Source organism: Halichoerus grypus, chromosome 4, assembly GCF_964656455.1.
Source record: "Halichoerus grypus chromosome 4, mHalGry1.hap1.1, whole genome shotgun sequence".
Taxonomy (NCBI): Eukaryota; Metazoa; Chordata; class Mammalia; order Carnivora; family Phocidae; genus Halichoerus; species Halichoerus grypus.
This window is the reverse complement of record NC_135715.1, coordinates 152,359,599-152,370,038: the sequence shown is the minus strand read 5'-3', so window position 1 is coordinate 152,370,038 and position 10,440 is coordinate 152,359,599.

Sequence of the window (10,440 nt, the reverse complement as noted above, 5' to 3'; positions counted from 1 at the left end):
CATTTTTTTTTATCCAGTATATTGCTGAATATGGCCTCTGAGTCACAGGATCAATATGCCTTCACGAGAGAAAGGCAAAAATGGATCTTTCAAATGTTCCCCAAAGGCTACCTGCACAGGCCCACAATATGTCATGGGATGGTAGCCCAAGACCTGTCCCTGTTCTCTTTCCCCACATCAGTAAAATAGGCCCAGTGTTGAAGGTATAATAGTAAGCTGTGAAGATTTGCCTTTACCGGAACATCTATGAGAGAGAACATGAACAGTCTGCCACAGAAAATTCAAGGCCCAGGCACTGCTGCAAAGGTTTTAGGAGTTGTTTGCTTGGGTAAAATAGCTGCAAGCCAGAGTGTTGAAATCTACTACCTGAAATGGAACACACACCATTGAAAGAGGGGAGAAGCTGGGGGTCCTATCCCTCCCCCAGCCCATCTCATGCTTGACAGTGTTGCTTCCCCCAGCCAACATGTATGGTATGCTCAACCAGGTGGAATTCCTAAAGCTGCAGCTTCATTATCTAAGGATCAGGGCACATTTGTAATTTTTTATAGAAGGGGAATATCTTCCCATACAAGTTTCTACTAAATAACTGTCTTTTAGACTTTAAACTTTTGTTACATATTATAGTACCTATAAAATTTCTTACTAAATTTACCCAGCAAGATTTAAATGATAGCCAATAAAACCTAGGTTTAGTTAATGCTGAAATATCTCTAATGAGAAAAGCTATCCTCCAAAATAGAATGGCGTTGGACATTATTCCTGCCTTGCAAGGAAGCACCTGTGCCATTTTCCAAACAGAATGTTATGGGTTCATATCTGATGAGCATGCTAATTTATCATATTTATTAAATCACATGAAGACACAGGTGAATTCCTTGTTTGACCTGACCCTCAGCCTACGGAGCTTAATAAATCAGCTGTTCAGATCATGGGGCTCTTGGTGTTAAAAAAAAAAAAAAAAAAGTTACTTATGTTGGGAATCATTATCTTAATCTGTATTTTCTCTTGCATGTGTCTATACTGTTGCTGAGGTATCTGCCTCCAGGGCAACCAAACAGCCACCAAACAAGCCACCTCCATGCTAAATAAACAAACAAAAAAACCCTCTTGGTGCCTGTTCAGGGCACATCATAGAAAAGGGGAGCTTAAGATTGTAAGACCAGTCACGAGGAGTGGAGTGTTGGGGGAGATCACTGACAGAATGTGATCACTGGTTGACCCTTGAGCTGGACCTGAGCAGTTGGAGGGTCCTCACCCCCTTGCTAGTCCACAGAAAGGATGTTCTGCCCATTGTTCCCACAGGGAGATCTGGTTTCGAGGACGCAGTCTTGAGAGAGCAATATGTTATTGAGACCATCTGGATGGGTAAGGCCTTTACATAAACTTTTAAGTTTGTGATGGGCCAATGTGGAGATTTACTCATCTTGAGGCCACCCAAGACAAGCCAAGACAAGCCTTGTATGTAGGTTCCCTTGTCTATTATTTGGAATGGTCTGTCTGCCTGTTTTTCTGGTCTGTCCTTGTTTTCCATACACGGGGCCAGTTTGGATTTCACTGAGGGAATTCTCAAGGTTGCCACCAACAACTGAAAATAAAAAGTACTAGTAAGTTATGGTTACTCCTGCAGCAAAATGATCTTTGCTAATTTTACCAATGATCATCGATGAGGGATTTAAGTATTTCTGTTATTTTACTGTTCTAATAATGTTTCCCAATTAGACCTTAACTTAACCTAGAAAGTAAAAACAGATAGTGATTAAAATGTTGCAGAGGTGAGTATATAGAAGAGAAATGAGGCCAAAAGTTGAGAAAATTAAATACAAGACTCTGATAGATCCAAGTGCATTCCCACCTCCCTCTTGTTATAGAAGGTGTTTTTTGTTTTGCTTATTTTATCCTATCATAAATTCACTGGATGATCTTATAACAAGTAATGTGAATCAAGAAAAAATATGCAGTCATATACTAAGCAACAATGGAGTGAACTTTTATACTGTCTGTGTACTTATCAGTAAAACTATCTAATTCAAGGTTCTGAGATGTAATTTATTCAAAGATACGAGATATTTTTCAAAGTCACCATAATTTTAAAAATGGTCTACAAATCCTTTTGGGAACACTGATTTTTTTGATTTTAGTTAGAAATTTTACTCCTAAAGAGAGCACTGGATAATGAAAGAAGTGGGACAATGTTATCAATAGACGTGCTTTATAAGCTATACCAGTGTACAAAAATTTGAAATATATTTGTCCTCTTACCTAAGTTTAGATTGATACATACACAAATATTGAAACAATCACAGACATGTATACAAATATGTTCTTTGGTAATAAGATATGCATTGAACATAGAATTTCTTCATATTTTACTTCACCTCCTATGTTGCCCAATTGGAAATTTTATGCAACTTAATATCATTACCATACATACAATAGCTACATATTATATAATAATAACAATAATAATATAATATAATAATAATATAATGCTAACTAGCTCATTAATCATATGCAACCAACTTCCTCAGTTGAACTTCTTAAAAGGGCTACTTTTTTTTTTTTTTTAAATCAAAGGGTAGATATATATAATAGAAAGAGAAAGTGAACCAAGTAATTTGGAAATAACCTATTATGTTTCCATACCAAATTGCTTCTTTTTTATGAAAATGGTTTGTATAATTTGGTGATGTTATCTTCCCCATAAGTAATAAAAAATGACTCATATAAAATAGACTGTTTATCATAAGGGTCATGAATGGAGGGGTTTTTGATTTCCTGAAACCACATTCAAAAATATTGTGGTGTACGCTCTTGAGGATTTTTGTGGAAGAAGAACCTTATTTTCTAACCACTTCTCAGTTATGTGATTGTCTAAAATACAAGTACCAATAATATATAGAAAAGGATCTACAAGTCCACAGTGAAATAGGTAGTGAAATTAATGAGATTTCAGAAGATTTTTTATACATAATAGTACTAAAATGGGAAAAAGAATGAATTTAAAATTTATTTCATCTGTGAATTAACATTATTTAGACTTTCATGTGTTTAAAATTCATGGTAAATGATTTTAAGATCAGGAATCTATGACTGAAATAACTTTAGGTGTGTCTATTGAAGTCAGATTTTAAAATGGTTGAAATGATTGATTGCCACCTCGTATGCACAATTTCAGAGATATCAAAATGACAAATCAACTGGCTTAAATTGTCTTAAATCTTATTTGACAGAAAGTGTAGTAAAAATAAATAACATTTAAAAATTGAACTGAAATCTTAGATGTTATATGGAAATGACCTATGTCTCCAGATAGATAACTTTATGTTTCTTAAATGTGCATTTTCATGAAATGTAACTTTCTACAAAACGGTAATGCTCTTAATATGTTTACATATAAAACAAATACATATTGTATGCCAAGACGAGGGCATTTTATTGCAAGTCAATAGAAGCAGCACCATCTAACCCTGTACCTTTCAATCAGATGACACTGGCAAGACAATATTTTATTAGAGAAATAGAACTTGTTAGAGAAATAGGTTATTGTTATGGAATGTAAGTCTATTAATGTTATAAATTTATCTTCACATATGTCATGTAAGATGCATTAGTACCCATTAGATGCAAGTATAAGCTAAACATTAATGGAGCTATTGTTGAATCTTTTCACCACAGTATCCTCCTGGTCATGTGTGCAATGCCTCTGAGCAGAGCTTTCTTCTAAATGGTAGACCATTCTAAGTGATATGCAATTAAGAAATGTGCTATTTCACTGCATTAAAGCAGAAGCCAAATGCAAGTTATTAGCATCCATTTCCAGTACAACTTGGCAAGTGAGAGAATTCATGCAACAAGGAAGTGACCATTTACCTTATAATAACAGTTTAGAAAATTGATATTTGCAATCCATGTAGTCTGGCTAGAGAAGCTTTCTGCCAGTTCTTTGTAGTTATCTTGACAACTCAAAAAGTAAGTTCATTCTTAACATTGAATCTTAGGTTAGAAAACATTGGATAAATCTTTAGTATTAATTTTCTGTCTTCTAACATAGAAATAAAAAATACCTATGTTGTACGGATGATGGGAATTATTTAAACAGTTTTGTAAGAAGCAAGTGCTGTGTAGATATTATTAACATTAGTATTAATTTATAATTAAATAGTTGACCTACAAAAAGTATATTTGGTCATAAAATTAACATTGGCTTTTACCACATTCACCAATGACATTGTTTCCTCATCTATCCATGGCATCATATGTCACAAATACATTAAAGATGTAAAAGTCAAATACAAAACTCTTACAAAAAAAAACATTAAAAAACTTCTGAACTATTAAGTTTGATTTACTTAAGGAAAATCATAGATCAAACTTTCAAAACAATGATGGATTTATGAAGAAAACCCACTATTTTCTGCTTTAGACGAATGACTTAGTTGTGTTTATAGTACATAAGTCCTATCTTATAAAATTTCCTAGTTTTCTGGAATTAGTGGATTTAGTTCACATATAAAAAATGGAAAATCTCATTTATAAGATGATTTACAATATACTTAACCAACAGTTCCAAATATTTACATTTTCTTATATCTACCCTGCTCTTCAATTAGGAGTAATTTCTCAAAGCAGAGTGCTGGGGGCTGAGATGTCACCCGTCATTGTCACTGTTTCTGACTCAGACTTGAGCTGCAAAGATCAAATCACATACACTGCCTCTGTTTTATATACACTTCAGCCATAATACCTATTCTGTTACAGAGAGCCTTGCAGATTACAGACCTCATTTAATCCTCATATTGTAACTAAGTTACATATCTACAAAGGGTATAAAGAGAATCAGTGAGATGAGGCTTCACATGCTTCAAGGGTCAGAGCCAGAATTTGAAATCAGATTCCAACTCAAATTCAGAGTCCTAGTCATTACCCTAAAGCGGCTTGTGTCATTGCTAATCCCTAGACAATTGTCTGTGCAAGGGGAAAAGATGCCATTTTTAAAGATTCTGTAACTCAGACAAAGAAAGAGTTAGCTTTATGAGAGGAAAGAGCTAATTCACTCTGTCTACACTGGTGTATCGTGTTAAACACTGTCCTTTGTATGTCTCACAGATGCAACTCTCTTTGTATGATATAATTAAACTTCCTTGGAAAGAGTTCAAGACCAACTCACATTACATTGAATTTTATAATATGGCAACTGATATTACATTAGATTTCACCAGTGTCATTATGTAGTATGACAGCGAATGGAAGAAAATCAGCTGGTAAAAAATTATGCTCTAACTGTAACATTTGTGTGCAAGAATATCAGAATTCAGTTTGAAAGATATTCCTAATATTTCCAATATTATACTCAGGTTAAATACATTCCTCATTGAGAGTAGTTAAGAACCAAAATGTGAGGCTTTGTTTTGTTAGCTACCTCAGTATTTCCCTCTAAAAACATAGCTGTGCTGTCAATGTGTCCTTTAGTCTCTTTATTGGGGGAGTGGGGTAGATACCTTTATAGAAAAGACAGTATATCATATAACACTGCTGCATTAATTTTTATTTGAAAGTAAAATAAGTTAAGTGTCCATAAACCAGGCCCTGAATAAATTATGAGACATCCAACACAGAATTCTACCAAATCACATGAAGTAGAAGGATTCTAAAAAACTAGTGGCACCAGTTACCTTTATAGAATGAGAAGACCTAGAAATTACAATGCCAGGATGACTCTGTATAATCTATTTATTATTGGAATTGTTTATCATGTGTAGAGTTACGCATGCACACAAACATATAAACAGATATACGTATATATTATATACATGTATGCATAGGCATGTATATATACATACACGTAGATACACACACATATATATGGTATGTGTGTAAGAGGCCCCCAAATACCACCTGTTGCCTACCTTCTTCTCTCTTTATTCATATCACTTGAAAACCTCAAATTTCACATCAAATAATTGTTATTTGTTTCACGGTCTGGTGAATTGAGTGGCTGATCTCCTGACTTGAGCAATGGGAAATACAAAGGTGGTAAAAAATAAAGGCACAATTACAGTCTGGGAATAGAATAAAGTACTGCCCACGGGACGCACTGAGACTAATAGCGACTTAGTAGGGAACACCTGGGTAGAAGAAATGAGAAGTTCAACACCACTGTCCATTGCTGAGGCACTCCCTGATGTGACCTAAACATCACCTTCTTAGTGCCAGTTTTTTACTCCAAAATAAGTCTTGCCTTTTAAAAGAAGTTTCCTAAGAACTTCCAGGTTATTCCAAAGGGATTTCACTATCTTTTCTGGTAAAAGTGTAAATAGGTCCACTCTTTCTGGAGTGTGTTGATCAATGTGCTTAGCTTTAGCATTTTAACTTAATTTAGTGCCATCTGTTGATTGCCAACTATGTATAAAGCATTTTGCTACATCCTTAGAATATACATAGACAAAGAATGATGTCCCTGAGCTGAAATTAAAGATCTTTGAAATTCAATATTATTTGACTAATTATTGTGCATGGAAACATATGAAAGTCAGGATTTATAAAAAGTAAATAGCAAAGGTCGCTCTCTAACCCCAGCGCCGCCTCTAGCTCACCAGGCTCCCGCCTAAGGAGAAGGGGGCTAAGTAGCTCTTAGTTACATGGCTCCTACAAAGCCAAAACTGCCCACAAATCCACCAGTGCTAAAGCACCCAGGGAGCAACTAGCTACAAAACCCGCTCGCAAGAGTGCGCCCTCTACTGGACTAGTGGAGAAACCTCATAGTTAAAGCATGGTCCTGTGGCAACCTCCGTGAAAGTAGACGGTATCAAAAGTTGACTGGACTTCTGATTCGCTAACTTCCTTTCCAGAGTCTGGTGCGAGAAATTGCTTATGACTTCAAACAGATCTGAGCTTCCGGAGTGCAGCTGTTGGTGCTTTGCAGGAAGCAAGTGAGGCCTATCTGGTGGGCTTTTTTTCGAAGATACCAACCTGTGTGCAATCCGTGTCAAATGTGTAACAATTATGCCAAAGACACCTAGCTAGCACACCCCATAGGTGGAGAATGTGTGTACGAAACACACATGATGGAACATATTTCATTCTTTAAACAAAATTTCTTTTCTTCCTGTTATTGGTAGTTTTGAACGTCAGATATTTTTCCCCACCATGGGATCAAAAAGTACCTAAATATATTATTGCAAGCGGAAAAATAGGGGACAGAAATCAGGTCTTGGCAGTTTTTCCATTTTCATTTGTGTGTGAATTTTTAATATAAATGTGGGGACATAAAGCATTAATGCAAGTCAAAATGTTCCAGTGAACAAGTCTCAGCAGTTCCACTTTATAACAATTATAAATAAACCTGTTAAATTTTTCTGGACAATACCAGCATTTAGATTTTTTTTAAACAAGTAAATTCCTTATTGACAACAACTTAAAAAAAAGAAGAAAGAAAGAAAGAAAGAAAGAGAAAGAAAGAAAATGGGAGAACTTATATAAACTAAAAAATAAACTAGTTTTATAGTTGTTAAATAATTTAAATAATTTGCCATGGAAACGTCCCTTCTCCATTATCAGATGTACTAAAATTTAAAATATTTACAATATCACAATGATACATAGATAATGTTCAGCAGACATCTAATGCAGCTAAATGCAATTTATAAACACATATCTGAGATGGGGATGTTCGGATTGCAGAGAAAACTATAGGAAAAAGAATAATGGCAATAGCAAAGTTAAAAAAAAAAAAAAAGATGCTACTGCCCCAGAAAGATGAAATGAATGTCTGCCTTAACTCTCTGGATGGCTTTCTATTTATAGACTTTAGGTCCTTCCTGTAACTTGCCTTCTTTCTCCTCCAGAGCCCCACACCTGATTCTCATTTTCTTACACCAGGCTAACTTTCTTGATACTCAAGTAATAACAATAACTCTGGACGAGAGAAAACTGAGACTCAGAGAAGCTAAGTAACTTGCCTATGAATACCCAGCTTGTGTCAGGGCAAGGATCCCAACTCAGGCATGCACTGTTGCCCTGCCATATAGCCTTGCCTTCCCATTATATCAGAAGCTCTAATAATAGCCAGTGAGTGGCTAAGTGTCCAGATTTATGCTGCAAAGCAAAGAGGTAAGTATAGAAGTGTAAAGAAGTCAATTTAAACTCTCTTTAAAATCTTGCGGAATTTTCTATTTAAACACTTTTAGCGTGTTCAACAGTGTAAAATACAGCTTTTCAGAAAATAGTGTTATTAGACACGATCTGTATCTGATCCTGTGTTACAATCACTGCTCTGTAAGATAAAACTGCGGGAAAAAATTAAAGGTTGTAAATGTTTATGATGTTCATAATGACAGGCAAAGTTGTATCAGATGATAAGAGTTGCAGAATATTTACCCTACTGTGAGCTGGCTTTCTGCTGTTTCTGTGAAACAGAAGTCAGAGGAAATGACCAGCCTTCTCTAGCATGCGGACACAACTTTTTTTAAAGCCTCATTCCTTTAAACTATTGTTACTAAAGGTGTAATAAATGAAATCCATTGCCATAGTTTATTGCAGTGCTCTCTTGCTAAAAGGGATTCCATGATCAAATAATATTGGAAAACCTGAGTTCAATAAAGTTAAATAGGTGTTTAGTTTTATCTGATGCTGTTTTGGTTTGGTTTTACTGCAGGGCTCCTCAGAGCCTTTAATATGCAAATGTGCATTGTGAAGCTAAGTAGAGTTTCTTTTTTTTTTTTTTTTTTGCTAAGTAGAGTTTCTATGAAGCGTTTCCCAAATTTATTTTATGACAGAAGCCTCTTCAATTTGTCTTTTTCTTCTTTTTGGGGGAGTGAGGGACAGGGGGAAGAAACACTTGGGTAAAAGAAGTGTCAAAATAGTTGAGAATGTTAGTTCCTAAGAGACCTAGTCTGCCACTGACAAGTAAGTTGGGCAAAAAACAAACAAAACAAAACCCAAACCAAAAAACAAACAAACAAAAACCAAAAGCCCCACTAAATTAAAACAAAGAGGGACTTGAAAAGCAGTTCCATTCCAAATTGATTCAAACTTCTGGTTCTAACTGCAAAAAAATAAAGTTTCATCATGATTTGAAGAAAAGTCTTAAGCTCTAAGATAAGGCTATGATTAAATTAAATAGCGATAGGGAACTGTCTGAATTTGTAAATAAAAAGACACCACATTGTATTGAGATGCCCACTGCTTTTTATATGTAGCTTTTCAAAAACAATAGTTTTGTTTTTTTTTTTTCAAACTATTGGCAAGCTTGCAGCAAACGTTAACTGCTGCATATTACTTTGGTTAAATATCTTAATCAGACAACATCTTTTGTGAAATGTTTATTTTAAAGTTTTAAGTGAAAAACAATTACCCTTTTACTTGCTGAAACTTGGATCTTTGGATAATGAGGAAATACCCGCTCATTTGCGTTCCCCATGGTAGTGGCTATCAACCAAACTGTGCATTACAGTCATCATGAGACTTTTAAAAATCCAGTGCCTCCACCTCACCTCCAGAGATTCAAAGCCTTGGAGTAAAGACTCCGCATCAGTGTTTTTTAATCCCCCAGGTGGTTACAATGTACAGTCATGACTGGGGCCCACTGCCTTAAGAGGAAATAAACTATTTCTCTAGCACTGAAATTATAAATCTACACATAAACTATCAGAAATAATTAAAGGCACAGGAATCAGTAAGGCATAGGAACTTACATTATAAAATGATTTCTTTAAATCATGGCTCGTTATTTATGCATCATTAAATAATTACAGCGAAGGGTGGAAAAATAGCAAATTTACTTTCAGTTAAAAAAAAAAATCAACCTGAAATGAAGATGACTTCTTGGAAACATTATCAATAGCATTTGATCTACAAATTAAACACTTGATATACCAACATATTTGTTACTGATAATATAATATGTATTTTTATATTAATAAATTATAAATGAAAGCTGATGAAATAATGATTTGAGTCTACATATCTTATGTAGGCTAGAAATTAAGAGACAAAATATTAAGGTTTTGGATTAGATATGAAAATGATACTGTATTTCATTATTAGTAATCAACATATTGTGCACTTTAATGTCACACACATATAACTTGTATATACTCAATTATTTTTGATTATATATTTATATGATTATTATATAGAAATATATAGCTGACTACATGCATACTTATTTAGGTATTCATTCATTCATAGGGATTCACCCCAAAGCCATTATCATTAAATCATATATCTCCCTTAATCTTCAGAAGAACCCTTGGAGGTAGATATTACTTTTACCTATATTTTACAAATGAGGAAACTGTCCATGGTCACAAAGCTAGTAAGTCAGACATAACAGAAGCTTACTACATATTTGGTAAAGATATGCTAGAGAAATTCAATACTTAATGGTAGATATAGAGATGGATGTGTATAACAGCTCATCTACACACTGAGTATAAG